This window comes from Halyomorpha halys, unplaced genomic scaffold (assembly GCF_000696795.3).
Source record: "Halyomorpha halys isolate HHAL.00 unplaced genomic scaffold, Hhal_1.1 Scaffold844.1, whole genome shotgun sequence".
In the NCBI taxonomy this organism is placed as follows: domain Eukaryota; kingdom Metazoa; phylum Arthropoda; class Insecta; order Hemiptera; family Pentatomidae; genus Halyomorpha; species Halyomorpha halys.
The window spans coordinates 130,241-145,490 of record NW_027111153.1 but is presented as its reverse complement, the minus strand read 5'-3'; positions in this window follow the sequence as shown (position 1 = coordinate 145,490).

Genomic DNA, 15,250 nt, shown 5'->3' with positions numbered 1-15,250 from the left:
CTTAGCTCTATTTAATTTTATTGGTAGACAAAATTTTGAATTTCCTCCATTCTATCTATCTATATATTTGATGGTAACTACCGTTACAGCTTTGGCGTATTAACATTAAAGGAGACAATTCCAGGCTACATCCGGATCGGAAGAGTTACCTTCTCCTTCCTCTGGAAACAAGAGCGTGGCAGACCCTTACGCAAGATAGAAAGAACTGGAGGCCAAGTCTTGATGCGGTGAAGACCCTTACGGGGTTTTAGTGACAGTGATAATGATGATGATTTCAGGTATAGAATGATGGTTTTAGAAAATATTTATCAATATCATCCTCTTTTTTGTTTATAAATGTAATAAAAATATATATTTTTTTCAGCAATTGATATATTTAACTAAATAAGTAACTATTTAAATAATCTGCTGTCTAATTAAAGTAGTATATAGAATTAAGTTGCCCTTGGTGCGAAATAGAGATAGACCGTGCACACAGTCAATCCTTGAACCACCTATTTTTTATTGAGCTAACACCTCAATAAAAAATCATATAGCTGCTGGAAAAAATGACTTACAAGCTGAGCCATGTGGACAGTGAGCTCACCAAATTATGATAGGATATCCTTAGATCTGAAATATTTGCAATAAGGAATCTATACTGAGACCATAGGAAAGGACAATCATCTACACCGTGTTTGATAAGAGCGGAAGATTCCTCTACCTTGATTATTGAGGAATCTCTCTTGTTCCTGGCCTGCATAAAATTAAGTAATGTTTGTCTGAGATTGCTACTGTATACAGAAGGAAAGTCTAGCCAATTCTAAAGTGGCTTTAGGAGGGGAAGGACCAAATATTATCTCTTCAAATAATTAAATTTAGGATTGCCAATCATAATAGCATTTATCACAAAGAGCCATTCAATGCTAAAAAAGGTAAAGGTGATCCATGAGGAATGGCAAGTGTTTGTAACAAAAAAAGGAACCAAGATCTGCCGAATTTTACTAATAAATGATTAAGGCAAAATGATTAAGGTGCTCTTGCCTGCCAAATCTTCTATAGATTAATGAAGCTTCCAGTATACGTAGACGACATCAGGGTAATTGATTACCTGCCTAATGCGATTGTCGAATCACACATACTGCATGTAAATGTGGCAAGAAAGGTAGGACTCCATACATACAATAGGGGAACAAGGAATATTGTTTCTGGAAAAATATAAATTCCAGGAAAAACAATCACGATGGTTCACTTTAAATTTCACAAGGTAGCAGAATTTGTCTATCTCAGATCTTAGGTGATACAAGACAATGATCCAGAACTAGATGTAAGGAGAATTTTGACTTCTAAAAGGTCCTTCATTGGCCTCACGTATTACCTTAGATCAGACCGTTAACAAGAAATACCAAAGTGGATTTATATAAAACACTTATCCGGCCGGCACTATGTATGGATTAGAAACGTGAACTACGTTAAAGATTAGTACATAGGAACTGTAAGTATTGAAGGCAAAGGTTCTCCGTCGGATTTTTGGAGCAGTTATAACTAACTAAGTTGGTGTAGTCAACCAACCAAGAGATCTACAACCAGTTTTAATAGATGGGCTACATGCGAAAAAAAAGAAACGATAACTGACAGATCCCCTTTTCAGTGTAAAGCGATGTAAAAGTAAAGAGTTGAGGTGGTCGATGTAGCAAATGATCCTTCGAAAATACCTGGTGTCATAATTGGATTGTGGTCGTTACACTATTTCTAGTAAGAATATGAATGTTCGTAGGAAGCAAACAAGAAGCAAGAACAAAACGACAAGGGGCCGTTCAGTTGGTGTTTCATCGGAGGGACTGTGACGTGGTCGTAATATCTTTCTTAACTGTCAATTAAAATTAAATATTTCAGTTAATAATAAGTTAATAAAAGGGAAGTAAAATAGGAGAGATGTTACTTTCTATTCATATAGTCGATCTGCCCTTGAGTCACCTTAAGTCATCTCTACATTGGTATAGTCTGGGGTCAGATAAGAATCATCCTAAAATCATTTCCTCCTTTTGAATTTTATTGGGAAAATCAAAAGGCTCAGCTTGGAGGAATAATAAGTAGGAAATAATAGTCCAACCTGCTGGTCTGGTTTCCTAATTTATAACAGTATTAATAATTTCATATATATTGTAAATGACATAAAACTACTAAAATACTATCCTGTATTTGCAGAAAATTGATTTTAAATCCCACCAAATCACATTTACCCTTCGTCGTAAACCAATGACCTCTTTGCCAAAAGTATCCTTTAATAATACCCCACTTATTCCTATCGAACAGATACGTTACTTAAGATTACACCTCGACAAACGACTGACGTGGAATCCTCATACAATCGATTTCAACTATTACTACATTTACTTGAAAAACGGTCTAAATTCCCAATCCATTACAAAACACTGATCTACATGACTATTATAAGGCCTATCTGGACATACGGAGTTGAACTTTGGGGCTCCACTAAACCATCAAATTTCTCCCGAATCCAACCTTACAGTCCAAAATCCTTTGTAAAATCCTTAATGTTCCTTACTTTGTCACAAATCAAGTCATCTATCATGACTTTTATGTCCCATATGTTGCCGATTTGGACAAAACCAGATACCATTCCTTCCATGGAAAACTTCCCAACCACCTAAATCCACTTGTTTGGCTTCTCCTTCATTACTTAATAATCCTCCTAGGCGTCTGAAAAGAAGATGGCCTCGAGATCTTCCCCTCTAGAAATGTTATTGGAGTTCTATCAGTGGGTAGATTCTCCACATGTTTGTATCATGTCCCTATCTCACCTACAGCAAATTTACTTGTTGTATATATGTTATACAGTTATAAATAAATGATTAAAAAAATAAATCTACTTTACTGAAATGAGGTAACAATAAGGTGTTGTAGGCATACGTATGAAGTAAATGAGTAAGTATCAATGCAGGACATTCACCAACTTTTAAATTACATTCTCATTAACATAATTAAAAAGACAACATATATTTTCTTGATGTATGAGTATATATGGTAGAAAGAAAGGCCTAGGAGACGTAGTGAGGTAGAGAAGAGAGCGGGAGTGGCGCTGCGGGCGGAGAGAAGGCGCCAGTAGCTGGCCAGCCGGCGGCTCGATATGACCGCCCCCCGCCGCTGATGGATGAGGAACGAACGCCGTGCATGGAGCCGCGCGTGGCGCTCCTCCTCGTGACGGTCGCTGTTACGGTGGTGGCGACGGCCATGCTCTGCGCTGCCATCATGACTGACCATTGGGAGCACGTCTCCTGGGACAGGTCGGCCGTCGAGCGGCTCGCCACAGCCGGAAACCTCACCAACACTCAGGTCCGCACGGCCCCGCTATCTTCTCTCTTGCTTCTTAGTTTTTCCGCTCTATCCTTCCAAAGCAGCGGCTGCAATTTATACTTTAGAGCACAGTTTGAGCATATCTTGTCTCTTATTTGCATTCCTTACACGTCCTTTCAAGCAATAAACATTACTACCAAATTGTCCCTGACACATAAATAAAAAAAAGACTGATTGGATTTACATAAACATCATCCTAAAACCACATCTTCCTTATTTGTATAGAAATCACTGGTCAATTTGTAATATGCATTTTGAACTCACTACAAATCCATTGAAAAAGCTCAAAAATCTAATGAAAACTATAGTATATCTATACTAGAGATTATAAATTCTTTATTTAAAATTATTAGTGATGCACGTAATGCACACAGAACTACATCTGATAGCATTTTTTATATTGTTAATATTATTCGATTATTGATATTCAATCAGGGCGAATTTATGTGATTGTATTGAAATTGTCGCTATTATTTAATATATATATTTAATTTACCATGGTTGATAGTAAATTGTCAGGGTCAGATTAATCCAAACAATATCGTTATATTATTTATGCACTATAATGCAATATTTTGTCCCTATAACAGAAAATCTTTAAATATTATATTAATCATGTTATAAATAAAATTTAGTAACAATTAGAACATTGAAAATATTTTGAGTTCAAGTACATAATTAAATTTTTCCGTTAGTCATAGTAAATCTAACTTAAAGTTAGGTTACAAACGTAGTAGATAAACAATAACAATGTTTGGTTTATTTTAATTAAAAAAATCAGGTTACTAAAAGACAAAAACTTCTTAGTTGTAATCATATACCTATATTATGAATATGTTTTAATGTATTCAATTTTATTTAACATTTAAAATTACAAAAAAAAATTGAAAATGACCTTTTACTGCAGTCGTTTAAAACTAACACAAGGCCAAAAATGCAGACTCGGCATTGGATAAATTTACTAAATAACAAACTATAAAATATTTCTATTTAAAAAAATAATAATAATTTATCGAGCAATAAACCATATTACCTTTGCTATATTATTCATTATTAATGTTGAGAACAATTGTCATTAGTAGAGTGCTGACGTAGAGCGAAAGGTCTGCCCTCAGCTGGCCCAGTAAAGTGCAGCCATATATCACACGAACGATTCTTTTTGAGCTTATTTTAAAGCCATAAAGTTAGCACTGAGCTCCAAACGCCTGATTTATTCACAAGCTAATCTTAAGTAGATATTCATTTTAGGGCTGAGAAGTTCCAATATTTTTTTCTAAAGAAATGGGCGTCCGCCACAATTTGAATCTTTAGATAATATATAAATTAAATAATTATAAATCAATGGTTTAACATAAAATATAAATTAAAAATAGTGTTTAAATCAGAAAATAGTTCGTTTTACGGTAATCAGAAATCAATAAAAGGAATAAAAAAAGAAAAGTATAATTTATAAATTATTATTATTTTTTATAAACTATTTTTTTAAAAATTTATTTAAGTGTTTCGACCACTCGGGCTATTTACACTGGATTTACAAACTAGATTACAATTGGCATGTTAAAACAGTTGAAATTACAAAGTAAGCAATTTGCAATTACAATTACATATTAACAATTACAATTTACACCTCACAAAGTTACAACTAGAACTGACGTAGTTAGTTAATTACTGTTGTGGGGTCGTCTCTGATCATTTCCTGTACACGTGAAGAGAATCGGTGTGATAAAGTATTTTTAAAGTACGCTGTAGAGGATGTTCAAGACTCGATTTACACTCGTCCTGTATTTTAGAGAGTTTTGAGAATTACGAAATGAAAAACGGAAGTTCCGGTTACTGAACGGAAGTTACGATGAATGAAATTTCTTTTGACAATGCAGTCAACTTTGTTACATTTTCCACTTTTTATGTAGGGAATTCATCTCTGAAACTTCCAATTCAGTAGTATCTAAAAATATCTACTTTCAAAGTGATATCATATCGGGTTTTTTTTCGATCCGGCGTATCCCAAATGAGTAAATCAAAGAAGTCATCCGTATAAAAATAGAGGAAATTTTAAAATTAGAGAATCCTTCATTGAAAATATCTCTATCAAAAATAAATTCTACAGTCCAACCAAATTAAACTTGTATCACAATAACTACGACAGACTTCAATTTCAAAACTTCCAAAAAAAAAAAATTAAAAGAGAGTGGTGTTAATCGGAGTCGTGAGTACCCTCTGTACAGGTTGTCCCGTAAAAGATTTACAATATTTAAAGAGGTGATATAGACCTCGAAAACAACGTAAGTTCATACCATAGTCCGTTTACTCAGAAAACAGGAAAAAAAAATATTAATCATAAGTAAAGAGCAGTTATTGTGTTTGTTTATCCAGAGATGATAACTGAGTCGTTTATTTCTATAACCCAACCAAAATATTTTAAAACATAGAATTGAAAGGATTTTGAAAAGAAACGAGATAATATATTAATATATAAATAGTATATTTCTGTAAATATAGTTGATAATATCCTACTTGAATTCGGAATAATTTCGATACAAATAAGTATCCCTATGTAAATAAGCAAATAAGCTATGTACTGCCTTGAGATTTAATCGGGATGCCAGAATAATCGCTGAAGGCAATTATCAAAAAATAAGTTAATTAATTAATTATATATTGAGTCCTAAAAAAATATTATGATTGGATTATTTTCCAAAGGCTATTTGTGTGTTTACCAGTTTACCAATTATATTTATAAAATGTTGTTACCATTAATTATATAATATAATAAGGGGTGGTATATTGTGTTATATAATAATATATAAACTACATAAAGAGATTAACTATTTATTTACAATTTATAACTATGATTAAAATGGTTGTAATGATTCAAATAAACGGTTGCCATAAAATATCGATTATTACATTATTACTTATTGTTTAATTTATACTTATAGCTGCTGATGCCGTGGGATGTAGTTCCGTAGGTGTCGTCTTGTTCATCAGGGATGTCCAGGGCTCGTGGCCCTTCTTACGACTTCGTCTGGTCAAAGTGCATTTTGCTCTACTCCGGTTTCTGCTGCTCTCTCAAACCTGGCCCTGTCTCGTATAAAACTTTCTCTTGACTGTTCATTTTTTCTGATCTAGATTTCCTGTACCTTTTCTCCCACTTCCCTTTTAGGGCGTTACCTTATTTTTTTAATCTCCTTTCTCATTGGCCATCGGTGACCGAACGCTCCCGAAGTATGCATCCCCCTCCTCAAGCCCGAGAGTGGATGAAAATGTTGTCCAGGAAGGGCCTGCACCTGCTTAATTTGATTCCGGTCCCTCGTCAAACCTGTCATTTTTGTTAGAACACTTAAAGGTTAGCCAATCTAATTTTCTCAGGGGACTCTGGTAATGTGACAAACTTAACACAGATGTTTTCATATCCGGGGACGCCCTAAAGGGTTCGTAGAAGGATACCCAGACGAGGTATAGGGGCAGATGACGAAACACCTTGATAATACCCAGGATTGTCAAGAGGTCAATACATATATATATTTAAAAGGAAGATAGTCCGGGTGCGGTTAAAGAATTATGAGCCAACGTTTCGCCCCCGTTGCAGGGATTCATCAGGGCTGTAAGTTGGTAAGCGGCCAAGGAAATGAGGTGATAGTTGACAACTGTCACCTCATGAGAAAATGCTAATAAATACCATTACGACTATTTGAGTTTTTCTTTTAACGCACCCGGCGATCTTCCAGAATATATATTTTTTGTTTTAATTCTTGATTTTATAACCCTTAACAGATATTGTCTCTTACTTTGAGATAGAAGAGAAAATATTATATCGTTATATTGGCATGAAACACTCAACAAAATTTGACCTCACAGAATCACTAAAATATTTCAATTTGGTCGGATTCCCCTGTCCTCTATTACACGTCTTAATGTAATCTTTAGATGCACATTGGTTTATCAAAATATGTTTTTGACATAATCTATAAGCTTTCAATTCAGCTGAAATCAATTCAATGTTAATTAAAATAAACGACCACAAACATATTTAACTATATTTAATTGTATTGAAAAACGTGTTAAAAATAGGTTGACTCTCAATCTACTGCTAATTTTCTCTGCCTTTTGTGTTACATCTATGAAAATACAGTCTAAAGGACTGAGAATACACCATATTTTTTAAATCCCACTTTCTTTTCTCTTTATTAATAAAAAAGTAATATAAAAGCCTAACGAGCATAAAAATATAATATAAAAATATTAATAAATAATATAGTGTATATGAATAAATACAAATGTGAAGTGGTAATAGTTTAAAGGCCCTCTGTCTGTACTGTTTGAACTGGAATATCTGCGCATGAGAAATGTTGTCATATATGTTTTGTTTTTCAAAAAGGAGTAATTTATTCTTTATTGGTTTTTTTTTTTTTTCCTTTTGTGATTATATTTTTTTTTATTTGACTTTAACTCACCCTCTTCTTCGCTGAGTGTGGGCAATAAAGGCGATAAACGAATAACTAAGGATAAATCAAAATTTGCGGTTATATAGTCTGGCGCCCAACGTAGGAAAATAAAAATAAAATAAATAAATAAAAAACATAAAGAATAAATTACTCCTGAGGCGCCACATTATTTTTTCTTGGAAATAACGAAAACCCCTTAGCATTATGCCCACAATATAACTAAAATATACCCCTATATAAACAATTGTTGAATTATGACCACTGGCGAATACCTTTACATGTAGATAACAGAAAACCTAGGGCTGTTACCTATTCACCTGTTGAATTATCGAAGTATTCCGTGAACAACAACAAAAAAAAACATAAGTAAATTAACAAGTTGAAAGCAGGGAAAGAACTGCAGAACTATATGTACAAAAGTTTAATAATAATAGGAAATCTATATACAAAGAATGAAAAAGAAAAAAAAAAGAATTCTTTTCAATTAATTAAACAATTAAAACTTATAGGTTGACTTAACCTTAACTTAATGCTTAAACTTAATAACTATATTTACATTATTATTCTCTTATTCAGGACATGCTGAAGAAACGTCACTGCACTATATCCCCACTTCTAGTGTTAATGGCCGTCCATTGAAGTAAAACACCATAATTTTGAAAAACAAAACATATATGACAACATTTCTCATATGTTGATATTCCAGTTCAAACAGTACAGACAGGGGGCCTTTAAACTACTACCACTTCACATTTAACAATCGTAACGTGTTCCGAAATCAAACTGTCACCTTCACTAAACCAAAACCCACTCGTCTGAACATACGTGTTCAAGATCAAAACTATCGCCTTCACCAAAAAAACAAAATCCACTCCTCAGAACATATCGCTCGTGTTTTGTTTTACACCATGACAACCGTAACACCTCTTGTCTACACAGATCTAGTCAGTGTTTTTATTTCACCATGACAACCGTAACACCCCTTGTCTACGCAGATATCGCCAGTGTTTTTATTTCACCATGACAACCGTAACACTACCCCGTTGTATTCTAACTTTTTCTGTAATATATGAAGTAATGCAAGAATCTGATCAATCTTTGAACGATTTCGCCTAAAACCACAATGATAATAACCAATAATTTATTCAGCGTATTCCACTAATTAATATTAGCGTATGCACCTAATTAATATTAATGTTAATATTTTATAACATCCAGGAGGGAGTGAAATTCCTCGATAGTTATTACAAATCATCCCAGGCCCCTTTTTGTGAACTGGAATAAGTATAGACACCCTTCATTCCTCAGGCATTTCCTCAATTTCCCAGATCTTTTTAACAAAAAGGTGTATTTAAGAAACTTTAGTTTCACCACATGCCTTGATTAGTTTACTAGGAATATTGTCAGTCTCCGCTGCTTAATTAGGTTTTAAATTTCCGAAGGCTATTTCGATTTCCTCCTTAATCGGTTCTCCTATTCACGGTTCAGCCCTCTGGTATTCAGTAGGGGGATATTAACAATTATTTTCCGTATTCACACTAATAAGTGTTTCTTAAACGAATCCAATATATCAACCAAATTAGCTAAAATATTATTATTTTTATCTTATTTCCTTCGCTACGGAGTACCAAAATTTACGTGATCGGTTAATATCTTTGTAAATTTCAACGAATAAAAAAATATAAGTTTGAACAGGATTTCAGTAAAGGCAAAGGACTGGGAAAATGAGTGGGTGGGCAGTAACAGTGATGAGAACACTTACACAACCAAGGAATTAAAGCAAGTACTTTCTTCCGTAAACTTTTAATTTTGACAAAGGACTGAGGCTCAAACGTGAAGACAGGCACAGAATGTATTGTTTCTACATTATTTTTTATATGTTCAGATTCAGAAGTGCTTCACGATTCTGGCCTATAAATAACGGAGCGAGCATTTTTTTCAGGTTGTAATTAAGGTTCCAGATATCCATAAAAGGAGCACATATAAGTGCATACAAGACCATAAGCTTATAAATGTATGATTATACATTTTTTAAATACATTTCTAATGACTTTTTAGCGAGATAAATTATATAACTGTCGTATATTGAAACAGGTTTACTATATTACCATTTCAAATTTTTCGCTTTTCGAACATTTAAAAGTTAGAATTTCACAAAGAAACATTGAAAATGAAATGGAAAATAGTTTATTGTTCTAGGCCAAGGTCCCTTCAGAACAATTGTAAGTTAATTTTAATTTTACCACATATATTGGCCAAAAATAATATGGTCACACTTAATTATAACCTATATTAACATTTTATATAAATAATTTTAGATATAGAGATAAAAAAAAATTAATTAAACTGACTAAATACATAAAAAACAAAACAAAATAGTAGTTAAATCTGTATTATTAAAATATCGGATCAGATTGGTGAAGTAAAAAATAATTACATATAAGGGTTTTAAACGAGGAAGGGTTGGGACAAGACGTATGTTAGGGGTAATGGAGTTCCAGTGATAAGCAGCTCGGGTAAAAAATGATTTTTCAAAGCGGTTCGGTGATGTGGAGGGTAGATGTTAGATAAACAGTACCTGGTAGTACGAGATTGGACTGAGAATTTGAATTGCAGGTTTTCTAGGATATAGGAAGGGCGTTGAGTACTAATTACTAGGAATAGAAAGGAAGCTAGGAAATACTGGCATTGGAAGGACGGATAGAGCCACTTCAGCTCGGAGTAATACTGGGTTATGAGCGTATCTCTGGTGATCCCGAAAATAAATTGTACTGCGCAATTCATAAGACAATTAAGTTTAGATTCGATATTACACCAATATCCACCATATCCCAGGCAGTCATAGTCAAAGTGGGAGAAAACAAGAGAGGGAACTAAGAGTTGACGGGTTTTAAGTGGAAGAAGATACCAATTCTATTGAATCTTAATTAGGATATAGGAACTGATAAATTGTTTGATTAGGTTTTGTTTTTAATTATTTTTAATCATTTAGCTACATTATTTTAGAAGTAAAGATTATGCGGTATGAAAGAAGGTGATTTAGGATGATCACCTTCGGCTTCAGATACTTAAGTATTCTTCCGAACCTCACTAAAATAATAAATATTCTTAACAACTTTTAGTTTAACAATAAACTAAAGACACCTGTAAAAGTTTATACCATTCTCATTACACTCTGACAAGAAAACATTAACATATTTCATGTAGATCATAAAGTAGCTCACTGACCGGCCATTATTATTGATTATAACATAGCAGTAATAAATAAAATGTAATTTTGTTTAACCAGCTTTTGAAAAAAATTATCACAAAAACTCCTATAATAATTATTTTAAGACACTAGTTAAAATAAACTAAAACAATAAACTTTATGCCGTTGTAAAACCTAAACCTTAAATGGGCACGAACTCTGAGGCTATTCCTATTTTTATCACTCTTGTTAACGAAACCTTATAATTCCGAATATAAACTATGAATGGTGTGCTTTAACCTTATTTACAAATAAAAAGACTCTAGAAATTCTATATTATTTATTATTAAGGTAGTAATCCTTCATTAATTGACCTCCCAATTGTAGAAGCTTACAAAAAATATCCATATATTTCTCAAAAAAAAAATTAATAATGAGATGGATTGTTAAATAGCATTGAAAAATCAGATTAAACAAAGAGGCAATATTACCAGTGTGAAGTTCAATGTTTTTTTTTTCTTTATGTTTCTATTCAGTAATAATTGCCTATATTTTAGGGCTAATGATATGTAGTGTGAAAATAAAATCTATAAGATGAGTCGTAGCTGAAACGTAGATGGACAAAGGAAAATGGATAAAAATAGCTAAAATTTGAAATAGGTTAAGCTAAGACTAATCTTTCACTTCTATGAAAATTTAGGTAAAATCTGACGAGCTGTTTTGAAATATAGGTGTGCTAAGAAAAAATTATTTCCGCCCGCGCTTATTCCAAACGCGGAGGCTATCTGACAAAAATGACATTTTTTTCACAAACTAACAAATTCCTTTTAAAAAGATAAATCAGTATAAACTATGGAAGAGTTTAGCGATTAACTAAAGGAGAAAAATATAAAACATGGGAAGTTTGAAAGAAAATTTCCAAAGTGGATACGCTTAATTGAAGAAAACTCAGGCGATTGAGCGTGATTCTGACCACACCACCTCCTAGCACAATCTAGTAACAGTACCTCTTTACGATGTACTGACACTTCGTTGGTTGTAGCAGTACAGATATAAAGTCTTGGAGTGTAACAAAAAATTAACCGAATTTATAAATAAAGTATTGTTTTTTTTTAACAGAACTGTTTCTACTTTTAATCACCTATTTTTCTTTTTAAAATTACCACCACAAAGGTTTTTAATTATTAAACAAAATACAATTTTTATTTAGGAACATTAAATTACACGTGTTTAGTATTTCCTAGTGATTACAGGGATTTTGCTAATAGGCAAATGTAAGATAGGAAGAAAAAAAAATGTAATTAATTGTTAGGCTTAGGTGTTACGACATTATTAGGACGTATTTATTTAAGAATCTAATAATTAAATAACAGTTTAAAGCCGAAGATACTAACAATACTTAGTAGATAAATACTTTTTCAAGTCTTCTGATGGAAACCCTTCTTGGCCGTAAGTTCTGGGTTGAAGCAATGATCTCTCAATTATTCCATCAGATTCCACTCAAAGAGATTTCTGACATTTTCTTAATAGCTTATTTATTTACGGCGAATGGATAACCTTAATTAAAAAAATTTCTGACATTTAATAATTGTTCTTTTTGAACACTTTCCTCTCCCCCTCCTCATGAGGAAAGAGGCATAATCCAAGATACTATAAGAGTCTTATTTAAATCAACAGAAATATTAATTTTATATAAAATAGCAGTAAAACTCCTAATGATTAAAAATTGTAAAATTTTAACACTATGTTCGAATGAGAATATCGTCCAAACAATTTAATTGCATTTGACATAAATTACTCCTCTTTTTAATTGCATTGTTATATTGCTTCTCTTTACTCACTTGGAAAACTTCATGCATGGCTATAAGTCCGGAAAGGAATTTCATTTTATACATCTTTATATCTCCTATTTGCATTAATATCAACTAAGAAAAAAAAAAAAGTTTCACGTGCTTCTTCCATTATCTATTCTTCCGCAATAATTTGTAATTTATTTTACATTATTTAGTCCATATTATAAATAATTAAAATTAAAAAAAAAAATTAAAAAGTACAATTAATATATGTCATATGTTTTCAGAAAAAAAAATATTCATACATTTATTTAAACAAGCTTATTTGATTATGATATTTTGACATCACTAAACATTAGATTAAGAGTTTTGTTGAATACAGTAAAAAAAAAAAACCTTATTAAATTTTCAACCTTATTCTTCTTGATCATTTTCGTTTATCACATGGCATTATGAGTTGCCTTTTTCTGAAGTTTGATTTATACTTCTCGATCCTATGTCGGCTGTTTCCTCTTTTTGCACTCCAAAGCTAATACTTCACCAGCATTTTTTTGTCCTTTGTACCAAGAATTTCTTGGTTTTCCTCGAAACCTTTCTCTGCAGCAGCTGTTTGGGTGGCTCTGGCGAAAATATTCTTCTATGGCCTTCACAAGACAAGGGTAGAGAGACGGTTTGAAGGGTCCTCAGATGGTTTGAAGGGTCCCCACAGATGCGAGACACTCAATAAATAAAGCTAATTGGATGGTTGCTGTACATGATTCAAAAGAATGACAAGAGCTTTCAGAGGAGGCCCTGAATGAGGTCTGGATTTTAGCGCATACATGTAGGTATGTAAGGTCTTACATCAAGATTGGCTCTAATTTTCCTCACACAGTATATTCTAGTCTTGCCTTCACCCTCCTTTGGCTACCTCTTTCTATTGTGTGTTTTTATAGACTTCCATTTTAGTACCGATTTAGATTATTTTGACCACCAGAAGCCGAATAATATGTTGATAGAGCAGTGAATAACAAAGAAGTACATATAGCACGGATGTGCATGACCGAAACGTTTAATATTACATAATTTGCAATAATTATTCTGAGAGGTTTGAAGTACGGACGGGTTTTAAACAAGGCGATTCTTTATCTTATTTAATATCTTGTTTTGGAAAAGTCCCCGAGTTTGTGTATCTTGGATCGCTCATAACCCAAGACAATGTTGTGGACTCCGAAATTAAACGAAGAGTTTTTATTTTATGTGCCAACCGCTGTTATTATAGCCTCAGTCCCTATTTTAGGATCCGTGCCTTGTCTAAGGACACCAAGATTTATTTGTATAAGACAATTATTCGGCCAATTCTTCTCTATGGCTCGGAAACGTGGATTATCTCAAAAGGCTGGTGAGCATAACCTAATGGTCTTGGAGAGGAAGTTTCCCCGTAAAATATTTGGAGCTGTCAAGGTTGACCAGATATGGAGACGTCGAACAAACTAGGAGCTCAAAGTTTTATTTAAGGAACCAGATGTTGTCCAGTTTGTGAGGCTTAGTAGATTGAGGTGGGCAGGGCATGTTGCTCGGATTGCTGAGAGTGATCTGCCAAGGAAAATAGTGACAGAGGTATTATATGGAGACGCAGAGGAAGACTACGCCTTCGATGGTGTGAGTGGTGATGCCAGGACCATGATGGGAATGAGGAACTGGATGGCGGCCGCACAAGATCGAAATGATTGGTGGAGGCTGAGGTAGGAGGCCAGGACTCGATATCGAGTTATAGAGCCGAATTAACAATAATAATAGTAATAATAATATCTTGTTTAAAAAAGATTATTCTTTCACCTATCTTATTTAATCTAGCTCTAGAATTATTAAAAGTGTGCAACTTTAGGTCGTAAAATACCGGAACTTAAGTACGCTGTTGACTTGGTATTATTGGGTGAGGACAAGGAAACTATAAAACTTTACACAACTACATTGATAAACACTAATAAGGAACTAGATCTGTATAGATGTAGATATAGCAGGAAATATATTTGAAAAGGTGGATAGGTTTAAGTATTTAGGTTCTACGGTAACTAGAAAAAACTAAATCTATAAGGAAATAAAAGCGAGGTTGAATGCGGAAAATATCTGTTATTTTTCCATTTCGAATTTACTAAGCTCGCGCTTCCTGTCCACAAACTTGAAAGTTAAAATTTACTAAAATATTATTCTTTCCACTATTCTTTATGAATGCGGAACATCTTCTCTTAAACCAAGGGAATAACAGCGCCTTAAGGTTTTTGAAAATAAAGTATTAGGTAAAATATTCGGACCGAAGAAGGATGAATTAACAGGAGAGTTAAGAAGACTGTACAACTATGAATTAAGGAAATTACCCCCGCAAAATAAATGGGCATGCAAGGTGGTAGGGCTTAGTAACGAGTAGATACCTAAAATGTTAATAAAACTGAACCGATAGTTAAACGTCCGAGAGGTAGATGGGA